Source organism: Durio zibethinus, unplaced genomic scaffold (genome assembly GCF_047325235.1).
Source record: "Durio zibethinus cultivar Kanyao isolate XHJ-2024 unplaced genomic scaffold, ASM4732523v1 HiC_scaffold_95, whole genome shotgun sequence".
Taxonomy (NCBI): domain Eukaryota; kingdom Viridiplantae; phylum Streptophyta; class Magnoliopsida; order Malvales; family Malvaceae; genus Durio; species Durio zibethinus.
Genome location: NW_028322718.1, coordinates 94,735 through 108,926, shown reverse-complemented (window position 1 = coordinate 108,926; position 14,192 = coordinate 94,735).

Here is a 14,192-nt window from a genome sequence, read left to right as displayed (position 1 = left end):
TTTTTGTAGATGTGTTTCCGGGTATTCTTTTATCATTTCGTCCAACAGGAGGAGTTCCTCTACTTCTATGAATTGTTCTAGAATACTTTTTTCTTGAATATCATTCAAAAAAGTTTCGGATTGCCTAGTATTCCACCAATTAGTAATCCAAGATTTCAGACTTTTATTAAATGAGAGAGAGATCCACCAGGGCAAAAATACTATAGATGCAAAATATAGAAGGGGAGTGAATGCTTTCTTTTTTGCCATTTTTTCATCTGTGAATTGTTAATGAACCCACCTCATTCGTTGACTTTATGTGATCTAATCTTTCTATCAAGCATGACTTTCATTATATTATAAATTATAAGATAAATTATAAGGTAGGGGCCCATGAATCTATTCTCTGTTTTTTTTTTTTTTGATTCAGTGCTTAGTCCTTGAATCTAAAAAGAGTACAGAAATAGAAAATAAGAATCCACTTTGAATTCGAATGTTCGAATGAAATATATATATATATTATTGTTTCCAGATATCTCAATTGATCAAATTCGAAGCAATTGCCCTCTTTCGATAACTGCCCGAAAGAACCGCTTCAAATAATAAAGATTATTCTATTCAGATTTTGAGACGAAGGAGCTCCCTGTCTATATCAAGATATCAATCAAATATGTCGAAAAATTTTCGCGGGTTATCTAGACTGTATATAGTCTAGAGTCCGGGAATAATTGAAAAAAAAAAAATTATGAAAAATATTATGATGATCAAAAATGAGTGACAAAAAAAGACAGAAAAGTTATCATTACATTTATCATTATGTTATAAGAAAGAAATCTACTTGTTTAGTTCTTAAGGAGCACAAAAGAAAGGATAAAAGGGGAGGGGCTGATTGACAAAAGGAAAGTAGAGAAAATTTACAAGATATAATCTATCTGTATCTAACGTATCAACTCCAAATATTGAAAATAAAAAGTTAAATATTTCGAAATACTTTGATATATGAGATGAATCCATTATTTCGATTTCTTGCTTGTTTTGTTACTGAATTAAGTTGAGTGGTTTTACATTTACAGACGCATAAAAAACAATTTTTGTGGACAAAAAAAAAAAAACAGTTTTGTTTTATGTTATGACTCTTCCGTATACGTCTTCTTTGGTTCGAGTGGGCATTCTTAAGAAACTTCAGTTTAGTTCTGCTATAGAAAAAAGAGGCTTCTTGTCTTGAGTTTTTTCCTCCTGCCGAGAAAGCATTTATTCTGCAATTCATTTCAAAAGACTTCAATCGGTACACGCAAAAAATAGGCCAATTCAGCAGCTTTTTGCTCAATTTCTCGTGGAGTCAAATTCTCATCAGTACGAGTCAAGGGAACGGCCCCCTGGCCTCTGATTTCCATATAAAGGACACGCCGAGCATAAATACCCTCTTTAACTTCTATTCTGATGGACTGAATATCTTTCATAAGGAATCGTAGAAAGATGCGACGATTTTTTCCAGGAAAACCCCAACGAAAAATACATACTATTCCCTCTTTTCTATCGAATCGATCATAACCACTACCTACATTCCAAAAAATCGTGCACCACAAATAGGAACTAATAAAGAGACCCGCGATCCCATAGAAAGACATCACGATTCCTTGTGGAAAAAAAACTATTTGCTGAGACGGAAATAAAGATATCAAATTCCTACCAAGATAACTAGAAGTTCCAACTAATAAAAACCCTAATGAACCAAAAAAAAGAATAAAGGCCCAGCAGAAATTGCTTGTTTTTCGAGACCCCACTATAAATTCTATCCATATAGATTCTGATCGCCAACTCATACATACTAGATCCAGTTGCATTTTATTGGAATTGAGAAAATAAGCAAAAAAATTTGACTTTACTTTTTTTGTTTCCGAAGTAACTCTCATCAACTAGTGCTATTTTGATATGAACTTTTAGAAGTAATTCATCAAATTGCTTAGATCTAAAATCATCCCCTTTATATGATCCCCTATACAGATCTACTAGATATATAGACTTTAATTTCATACATTCGTCCGGTACCGATCCACTTGCTATAATTCATTTACCCCTATATCATGTTTACGTATGCATAAGAGGAGCTTTTTCATTTATGTTCGGGGAAGCCGGATGGATGTTATACAATATTCTACTAAATAGATATCCGTGGCATCTAAGTCGTGAAAAAAAAAATAGATAAGATTTGGTCTTGGCCTTGGCCCCATCGAATCTAAAAAATCTTAGTTTTTTGAACATACAAAGATAAAGAAGCCATTGCAATTGCCGGAAATACTAGGCCTACTAAAGGCACAAAAATAGAGGGAATTGTCATAAAATGGGTACCTCAATTTAATATTCGTACCTGTTATTGTTATATTGTTAGTTATAAAGTTAGTTATAAATATATCTTATAATAATTATATTATAATTCGTATATTATACTAAGTATATCTAAATATTATACTAAGTATATCGAAATACTAAGTATATCTAAATATTATACTAAGTATATCTAAATACTAAGTATATCTAAATATTATACTAAGTATATCTAAATACTAAGTATATCTAAATACTAAGTATATCTAAGCGAGTATATATATCTAATATATATATCTTATCTAATAAGTGCAAGGAATGTAGAATTAAATAAAGGGACTTGCCCATCTTTCTAAATGAAATAAAATAGGTGTATGATAAGATAATCCACTTTCTTTATTATCTTACTTTATTCCTACTTTTCTTATTATTATTATTCTATTGTTCTTGTCTTCTAATTTTAATTTCTAATTTGAATTTAATAAAGAAAGAGTTTATTACAAATTGAGAAAGAGTTTATTACAAATTGTCGAAAGATTCGATTCGTTAGAATCCGATCCAAGAACAGGGATTTTTAGTAAAAATAGAATTCTCGGGAGATATAGAAAGATGCAAAACTCTATATTTATATTTTTTCTATATTTGAATTATATAAACATACGCAATAGAGCAAGATAAAATTCGTTTTTCGACAATTCCATTTTATGTCACAAAGTCAAAGCCCATTATGCGGGCTTTGACTTTGATTCTGATAAACTAACTAACTGCCTTTTCACTACAAAGAAAATAATTTAACTTAAGACTCTACTTGATTGAATTTTGATTCAAAGGAAAAAAACCGTGGAACTGAAATAACTCACTCAGAACACCCTTTAAAGGATTACGTGGTACGATTGGATCGAATAAACCCTTATGGAATAAATATTCAGCCTCCTGTGAACCTTCAGGTACTGTTATATTCAATGTTTGCTCAATTACTCTTTTACCCGCAAATGCAATATAGGCATTGGGTTCAGCAATAATGATATCCCCCAACATACCAAAACTCGCGGTCACTCCACCAGTAGTAGGAGATGTAAGAATTGATACATAAAATAACTTTTTATTTGATTGATAATCATATAAAGCAGAAGATATTTTAGCCATTTGCATCAAGCTCAAACTTCCTTCTTGCATGCGTGCTCCTCCGGAAGCACACACTAGAATAAGAGGCAAAAAATTATTGGTAGCATATTCGATCAAACGGGTGATTTTCTCGCCTACTGCGGATCCCATACTACCCCCCATAAACTGAAAATCCATAACCCCGATTGCTATAGGAATACCGTTTAGTTGACCCGTACCTGTTTGAATAGCCTCAGTTAATCCTGTCTCTCTTTGATAAGAATCAAGACGATCTTTATAGGGCTCTTCGTCATACTCAAACGGATCAGAATCAATACCATCTTCGTCATACTCAAACGGATAAGAATCAATACCATCTTCGTCATACTGAAATGGATCAGAATCAATACCATCTTTATCTTTGTCAAACTGAAATGGATCATAATCAATACCATCTTTATCTTTATCTTTGTCAAACTGAACTTTATCTTTGTCAAACTGAACTTTATCTTTGTCAAACTGAACTTTATCTTTGTCATACTGAACTTTATCTTCGTCATACTGAAATGGATCAGAATCAAGACCATCTTTATCTTTGTTAAACTGAAATGGATCATAATTAATACCATCTTTATCTTTGTTAAACTGAACTTTATCTTTGTCATACTGAACTTTATCTTTGTCAAACTGAACTTTATCTTTGTCATACTGAACTTTATCTTCGTCATACTGAACTTTATCTTCGTCATACTGAAATGGATCAGAATCAATACCATCCATATAAGGCTCTTCTTGGTCAGACTGAAATGGATCATAATCAATACCATCTTCGTCAGAACCATCTTCGTCAGCTTCGTCAGAACCATCTTCGTCAGCTTCGTCAGAACCATCTTCGTCAGCTTCGTCAGAACCATCTTCGTCAGCTTCGTCAGAACCATCTTCGTCAGCTTCGTCAGAACCATCTTCGTCAGCTTCGTCAGAACCATCTTCGTCAGACTGAAATGGATCATAATCAATACCATCTTCGTCAGACTGAAATGGATCATAATCAATACCATCTTCGTCATACTGAAATTCAATGGGATCCAGAGAGATCATGTCTTCATCCATAGGATCCCAAGTACCTGGATCAATCGAAAGTTCGATTCTATCTGAACTACTCATTTTCAAATGATATCCACAGTATTCACAAATATTCATTTTTGGCTTAAGAAATTTCTTATAATTTAATCCATAACAATCTTCATTTTCGCATAGAACCCACAAATGCTTGAAATCTTTAGGCCTTTCTAAATCATTACCATTTGCGCAACTTTCTTTTAGAGTTAAATCATTACCATTTGCGCAACTTTCTTTTAGAGTTAAATCATTACCATTTGCGCAACTTTCTTTTAGAGTTAAATCATTACCATTTGCGCAACTTTCTTTTAGAGTTAAATCATTACCATTTGCGCAACTTTCTTTTAGAGTTAAATCATTACCATTTGCGCAACTTTCTTTTAGAGTTAAATCATTACCATTTGCGCAACTTTCTTTTAGAGTTAAACCATTGTCTTCACTACTATTTCCACCTTCAACACAAATGTAACCACAAATGCAATTATAAATATAACTATCATTGTAATTGTCACTACCACTTAAAATGGAACTATCAATACAGGTTTGAGAACGAAGATAAGAGTTAATACAACTCTTAATGTGATTATTCCAACTATAGTTAGTATCATACAAGTTAAAATCATAGTGGGGATCGTCATTGTCAATCTCAAAAATTTGATTTTCACTATTAAAATATAGAGAATAATTATCCTGATTACTATCATTATCCTGATTACTATCCCTAATTAAAACCCTAATTCGGGTGTCATCAGAAATGAAATTCCGAATGTCTTTGACGCCAACTAAATGATCAACCTTACTGTAATAACTAGAGCTGTCACTACAACCATGAATGTTTTTATCCATATCATTTCTAACCGGGTCTTCGTTTACACTAGTATTTTCAATAGGACCAAGGCTATCCATTGATTTACTTAGCCCACATCTGTATTCTAATTCCCCCTTAGACAAGATAAAATTGAACCATAATTTTTCCATAGAGTTTTCTTGCCTCTATTTAGATGTAAAGTATAATAGATGAATAGTCATTTGATGAAAAAAAAAAAATCATTTATTTCCTATCGGAATACGCATAATGGATACAATCATTAAACTAATAATGAGTGAATATTGAAGTAAAGGATTCTCGTTTGTGAGAACCTGGAGTATCAGTTCATTATATATGATATATGATACTTTACTTTTTTCTTTTCAATTATAAATATAAATTTTCAATTAGAAATAGCGATTTCCCTATGTTGTGTAAAATTCGCACTGAAAAAATTGAAAAAAGAAATTTTTCTCCTATCAAGAACCTTTTTCGTAAAATATCGTCTACTAATACAATAAAATCTCGTCTACTAATACAATAAGTTTCTATTCCAACACGGAACGAATAGGATAGAAAAGAATACACCAATCTTTAGGATCGGCTCAATCCTTTTAGTAAAAGATTGGGCCGAGTTTAATTGCAATTCAACAAACCAACAGTAATTACTGGATTACAAAGTATCCATTGCTTCGAATTCAAATTTTATTTATCTAAAGTATCCATTGCTTCGAATTCAAATTTGATCTCCTTCCATACTTCACAAGCAGCAGCTAGTTCCATACTCCATTTGCCAGCCTCGCGGATAATTTCATTACCCTGGCGGGCAAGGTCACGTCCCTCATTACGAGCTTTTACACATGCTTCTAAAGCTACTCGATTAGCTACGGCACCCGGTGCATTTCCCCAAGGGTGTCCTAAAGTTCCTCCACCGAATTGTAGTACGGAATCATCTCCAAAGATCTCGGTCAAAGCAGGCATATGCCAAACGTGAATACCCCCCGAAGCTACGGGCAGAACACCTGGTATAGAAACCCAATCTTGAGTGAAATAAATACCACGGCTTCGATCTTTTTCAATAAAATCATCACGTAGTAAATCAACAAAGCCCAAAGTTATGTCCCTTTCTCCTTCAAGTTTACCTACTACTGTACCAGCGTGAATATGATCTCCACCAGACAGACGTAAAGCTTTAGCTAGTACACGAAAGTGCATACCATGATTCTTCTGTCTATCAATAACTGCGTGCATTGCGCGATGGATGTGAAGAAGTAGACCATTATCTCGGCAATAATGAGCCAAGCTAGTATTTGCAGTGAACCCACCTGTTAAGTAGTCATGCATTACGATGGGAGCTCCCAATTCTCTGGCAAATATGGCCCTTTTAATCATTTCTTCACATGTACCCGCAGTAGCATTCAAGTAATGCCCTTTGATTTCACCTGTTTCAGCCTGTGCTTTAAAAATTGCTTCGGCACAAAATAAGAAACGGTCTCTCCAACGCATAAATGGTTGGGAGTTCACATTCTCATCATCTTTGGTAAAATCAAGTCCACCACGTAGACATTCATAAACTGCTCTACCGTAGTTCTTAGCGGATAACCCCAATTTAGGTTTAATAGTACATCCTAATAGGGGGCGACCGTACTTGTTCAATTTATCTCTTTCAACCTGGATGCCATGAGGCGGGCCTTGGAAAGTTTTAGTATAAGAAGGAGGGATTCGCAGATCCTCTAGACGTAGAGCGCGCAGGGCTTTGAACCCAAATACATTACCCACAATGGAAGTAAACATGTTAGTAACAGAACCTTCTTCAAAAAGGTCTAAGGGGTAAGCTACATAACATATATATTGATTTTCTTCTCCAGCAACGGGCTCAATGTGGTAGCATCGCCCTTTGTAACGATCAAGGCTGGTAAGCCCATCGGTCCACACGGTTGTCCATGTACCAGTAGAAGATTCAGCAGCTACTGCTGCCCCTGCTTCCTCGGGCGGAACTCCGGGTTGAGGAGTTACTCGGAAGGCTGCCAAGATATCAGTATCTTTGACTTCATATTCAGGAGTATAATAAGTCAATTTATACTCTTTAACACCAGCTTTGAATCCAACACTTGCTTTAGTCTCTGTTTGTGGTGACATAAGCCCCTCCCTACAACTCATGAATTGAAAATTTTCGCAACAACAAGGTCTGCTCGGCATAAATTAGGAGTTAATGAAACCTTTTCGAAGAAATCTTTCAAAAAATTATCAACTAATCCGAAAGGTTCCTTATTAGACCATGGTATTTGATTCGCCAAATACATCATTATTCTATATTCTTTCATATTCTATATTCTTTCATATGTATGGCGCAACCCAATCCGTGTTTTTCAAGTTTAGAATTCCTTACTTTTTTTTTGAATCGAAATGAAAATGAAATAAATGAAATAGAAATATTATAAATATATAATTATAATTAGAATTATAAATATAAAATATATATATAAAATATATAAATTAAATATAAAATATATAAATTCAATAATAAGTCAATAGTCAATAATAAGATAATACTATAATAATATAAATTCAATAATAAGTCAATAGTCAATAATAATCAATAATAAGATAATAAGATAATAAGAAATAATATAAAATAAGAAATAATATAAATTCAATAATAAGAAATAAGAAAGAATAAGAAATTCACTCTTGACAGTAATATATGTTGTATATGTAAATCCTAGATGTGAAAATATGCGTAATTCGTTTATGAAATGAAAAAAAAGGAATATAGATGGAAAAAGGGGGGATAGGTTGGACGTAAAAAAAAATCGATATGCTAAAATAAAATACGAAATGAAATAAGGGCTAATGAGATAGAAATAAGGAATCGTAAATAGAGTTCGGGTTCGAATTCCATAGATAATATGGATGGTATTGCCTATAATGATAGACAAATGAAAGACAATGATAGACAAATGAAAGACTCTCTCAAAATTGTTATTTATTTATCCACTTGATATTTTGCAAATAGGTTGGTTGAACTTAAAAATTCCTTCATTGAATAAGGAAACAATCCAATTGAATTGCATTCAATTGGATGGTACCAACGAAATCGAGTGCTAATCCCCATTTCTTATTGAATTAACCGATCAACTTGCTGTCGAAGATTTTTTTTATTAGAAAATTTTCGAAAAAAAAAATTGACATATTTCACTTTATTTTATTATGAGAATAAATCCTACTACTTCTGTTCCTGGAGTTTCCACGCTTGAAAAAGAAAATCTGGGACGTATTTCTCAAATCATCGGTCCAGTACTGGATGTAGCCTTTCCCCCGGGCAAGATGCCTAATATTTACAACGCTTTGGTAGTTAAGGGTCGAGATACCATCGGTCAACAAATTAATGTAACTTGTGAGGTACAGCAATTATTAGGAAACAATCGAGTTAGAGCTGTAGCTATGAGCGCTACAGATGGTCTAATGAGAGGAATGGAAGTGATTAACACGGGAGCTCCTCTAAGTGTTCCAGTCGGCGGAGCGACCCTAGGACGAATTTTTAACGTGCTTGGGGAGCCCGTTGATAATTTAGGTCCTGTAGATACTCGCACAACATCCCCTATTCATAAACCTGCGCCCGCTTTCATACAATTAGATACAAAATTATCTATTTTTGAAACAGGAATTAAAGTAGTCGATCTTTTAGCTCCTTATCGTCGTGGAGGAAAAATCGGACTATTTGGGGGAGCTGGGGTAGGTAAAACAGTACTCATTATGGAATTGATCAACAACATTGCCAAAGCTCATGGGGGTGTATCCGTATTTGGCGGAGTAGGTGAACGTACTCGTGAAGGAAATGATCTTTACATGGAAATGAAAGAATCTGGAGTAATTAATGAACAAAATCTTGCGGAATCAAAAGTGGCTTTAGTCTACGGTCAGATGAATGAACCGCCAGGAGCTCGTATGAGAGTTGGGTTGACTGCCCTAACTATGGCGGAATATTTCCGAGATGTTAATAAACAAAACGTACTTCTATTTATAGACAATATCTTCCGTTTTGTCCAAGCGGGATCCGAAGTATCTGCCTTATTGGGTAGAATGCCTTCCGCTGTGGGTTATCAACCCACCCTTAGTACCGAAATGGGTTCTTTACAAGAAAGAATTACTTCTACCAAGGAGGGATCCATAACTTCTATTCAAGCAGTTTATGTACCCGCGGATGATTTGACCGACCCTGCCCCTGCCACAACATTTGCGCATTTAGATGCTACTACCGTACTATCAAGAGGATTAGCTGCCAAAGGTATCTATCCAGCGGTAGATCCTTTAGACTCAACGTCAACTATGCTCCAACCTCGAATCGTTGGAAAGGAACATTATGAAACTGCGCAAAGGGTTAAGCAAACCTTACAACGTTACAAAGAACTTCAGGACATTATAGCTATCCTGGGGTTGGACGAAGTGTCCGAAGAGGATCGCTTAACCGTAGCAAGAGCGCGAAAAATTGAGCGTTTCTTATCACAACCCTTTTTCGTAGCGGAAGTATTTACTGGTTCCCCGGGGAAATATGTTGGCCTAGCAGAAACAATTAGAGGATTTCAATTGATCCTTTCCGGAGAATTAGACGGTCTTCCTGAACAGGCCTTTTATTTGGTAGGTAACATCGATGAAGCTACTGCGAAGGCTACGAACTTAGAAATGGAGAGCAAATTGAATAAATGACCTTAAATCTTTGCGTACTCACCCATAATCGAATTGTTTGGGATTCAGAAGTGAAAGAAATCATTTTATCTACTAATAGCGGACAAATTGGCGTATTACCAAATCACGCGCCTATTGCCACAGTTGTAGATATAGGTATTTTGAGAATACGCCTTAACGACCAATGGTTAACGATGGCTCTGATGGGTGGTTTTGCTAGAATAGTCAATAATGAAATCACTATTTTTGGAAAGGATGCGGAAAAGGGTAGTGACATTGATCCACAAGAAGCTCAGCAAGCTCTTGAAATAGCGGAAGCTAACTTGAGGAAAGCTGAAGGCAAGAGGCAAACAATTGAGGCAAATCTAGCTCTCAGATGGGCTAGGACACGAGTAAAGGCTATCAACGCGATTTCGTAACTAGTTGGTTAATCGAAAGAATTTCCGTATAAACAGAACTTTCGTTTCTACATCCCATTTTTATTCTGCTGATTAAATAGAATCAAATACAATCAAAAGTGAAATAGTGAAATTTGATCTAACGAAAAATTTGAAAATTGAAAACGGAAATAGAATAGGATGAAAAAGATAGAAAATCAATAAAAGAAGGTGGGTAGAAAAACTTATTAGACACCGGGATCAATGGTATCTAATAAGTTCTACCTACTATTGGATTTGAACCAATGACTCCCGCCGTATGAAAGCAATACTCTAACCACTGAGTTAAGTAGGTCATTTATTATCATAAGGAATCATAAAGAGAAAGAAAAGGGACCTATCACATCGATGGATTATAAATCCGATATTACTTCTAAGCAATACCAATCAAACCGACCAAAAAGGTATGATTATGATGTTGGATCATGTAATATTCATCTTGACAAGAAATTATCTAAATAATATGATAAAATATGTATCACAAACACAAGGGCTATAGCTCAGTTAGGTAGAGCACCTCGTTTACACGCGCGCCAATGTTTTTCAGGGGAGTCTATCATGCAATCAAAAAAAATTGATCCTTTTGAGAAATCGATGTCTTACTCCATTACTTTGAAGGAACAAAACAAGAGAACAATAGCCTGACAAATGGTTTGGTTCGATTCGGGTGCCGTTTAGGCAGGAGCAGGATCCGAATCGAACCTATCATTGATTTGAGATATTGATAGGGCGAATACCCAGTCTATTCAATGCTAGGCATAATGAGTATAAGGACCTCAAAAATTCTCTTTTCGTCCTATGAATCTTAAGGTGTATGAAGTTTCATCTTTGATTTTTTAATCAGGATGATAGAGACTTCATTTAACTTAGGTTGATCTAGGCCAGAAGCAGACCTACGTCAAGATAAACTTTCCCTTCTTTGAAACACTTTGGTAGTGCTCCTGTATCAGTAATGAATCAGAGCACATGGAACCATCTTCCTTTTTTTTCTAAGAGAAAAAATATATATATGGTAGACTAACTGATATTTCTATCAGTTAATGAAAGAGCCCAATGCAAAAAAATGCATGTTGGGTCTTTGAAATAGGTCGAATCATTTTGATAATAATCAGTTCGATCTGTTTTACCGAGAAGGTCTACGGTTCGAGTCCGTATAGCCCTATATTTTATATTTTTATTTTATATTTTATTAATTTTTATATTTTATTAATTTTTATATTTTATTAATTTTTATATTTTATTAATTTAAAATATTTATTAAATTAATAAAAAAATATTTATTAAATTAATAAAAATGAAATGAAAATAATATTCTTAAAACTAAAGCAAACTAAAACAATAAAGAATATCCAAATACAAATAAAAAAAGTTGTATAGTTTTTTTCCTAATTATTGTATTCTTTGTTGATTGGAACTGGTCGCTTCCAGTTGCTTGGTTAAAATCATTCCCATAAGCTCGCTCACAGGGAGATCGCTCAGAAACTGAAAACAAAAGCGCATTTCAACAGAATCTCATAAATATATATAATATATATTAAATATATATATATAGATAATATATATATAGATAATATCTATAAAAAGATATAATATCTATAAAATATAGATAGAAAATAAAAAATGTATTCTATATATAACTATATATAAATTTATTCTATATTCTATATATAACTATATAATATACTATATAATATATATATAAATTTATTCTATATTCTATATATATTCTATATATATAATAGATAATAAGATAATAGAAAAGAGAAAAGGTTTTTTTTTTTTTTTTTTATTTCTAATACATATTAGATATTAGTTATATATTAGAATTCCTTTTATTTAGAAAAATACGAAATGAAGTGAAAACAAAAAAGTTTTACTTGTTTTGGATTTGTATAGTATTCTACTATACTATATAGTAATAGTATAAATATCTATGTAATAGTATAAATGTAATAGTATAAATATCTATTTATACTATTACTATACAAATTAGTACTATATCGAATACAAATTAGTACTATATCGAAATTAAATCGAAATAAGTGAAATGTAAATAGGATTAATTCCAATCAATAAATCTTAAAACGCAACAGCAAACAAACGAAACTAGACGATTCGATCAAACTGAATTGTTGGTTTGACTAAACAAACAGTTGTGGATGACTTGACAATGAATTCCAGGTCGAATCGACTAATCCGGTCTATTTTTCACATTCATAGGAGTTCGTCTATGTTTCTGCTTTACGAATATGATATTTTCTGGGCATTTCTAATAATATCAAGTGCTATTCCTATTTTGGCATTTCTAATTTCTGGAGTTTTAGCCCCGATTAGAAAGGGTCCAGAAAAACTTTCTAGTTATGAATCGGGTATAGAACCAATGGGCGATGCTTGGTTACAATTTCGAATCCGTTATTATATGTTTGCTCTAGTTTTTGTTGTTTTTGATGTTGAAACGGTTTTTCTTTATCCATGGGCAATGAGTTTCGATGTATTGGGGGTACCCGTATTCATAGAAGCTTTAATTTTCGTGCTTATCCTAATTGTTGGTTCAGTTTATGCATGGCGAAAAGGAGCATTGGAATGGTCTTAGTTCCTGAATATTCAGATAATAAAAAGAAAGAAAAAAGTAAAAATAATAATAACATTGAGTATGAATTCCATTGAATTTCCCTTACTTGATCGAACAACCCAAAACTCAGTTATTTCAACTACATTAAATGATCTTTCAAATTGGTCAAGACTCTCCAGTTTATGGCCGCTTCTTTATGGTACCAGTTGTTGCTTCATTGAATTTGCTTCATTAATAGGCTCACGATTCGACTTTGATCGTTATGGGCTGGTCCCAAGATCGAGTCCTAGACAAGCGGACCTAATTTTAACAGCTGGAACAGTAACAATGAAAATGGCTCCCTCTTTAGTGAGATTATATGAACAAATGCCCGAACCTAAATATGTTATTGCTATGGGCGCGTGTACAATTACAGGAGGGATGTTCAGTACTGATTCTTATAGTACTGTTCGGGGAGTCGATAAGCTAATTCCTGTGGATGTCTATTTGCCGGGCTGTCCCCCTAAACCCGAGGCAGTTATAGATGCTATAACAAAACTTCGTAAGAAAATATCTCGCGAAATCTATGAAGATCGAATTAGATCTCAACAGGGGGATCGGTGTTTTACTACCAATCACAAGTTTTGTCTTGTACGCAGTACTCATACTGGAAATTATAATCAAGGATTACTCTATCAACCACCATCTACTTCAGAGATTCCTCCTGAAACATTTTTCAACTACAAAAGTTCAATATCTTCCCACGAATTAGTGAATTAGGTAGGATTCAGAAACAGAATAACAAACAACGAATTAATCTTCATAAATTCGATTTCATCGTAAATGTGAAATACTTATCTTATACAAATTACAAATAAAAAAGAAAAGTGCGGGAGAGATAAAAAAGATGCAGGGCCGTTTGTCTGTTTGGCTAGTCAAACACGGGCTAGTTCATAGATCTTTGGGCTTCGATTACCAAGGAATAGAGACTTTACAAATAAAGCCCGAGGATTGGCATTCCATTGCTGTTATTTTATATGTATATGGTTACAATTATCTACGTTCCCAATGTGCTTATGATGTAGCACCAGGCGGACTGTTAGCCAGTGTGTATCATCTTACGAGAATAGAGTATGGTGTAGATCAACCGGAAGAAGTATGTATAAAAGTATTTGCTCCAAGG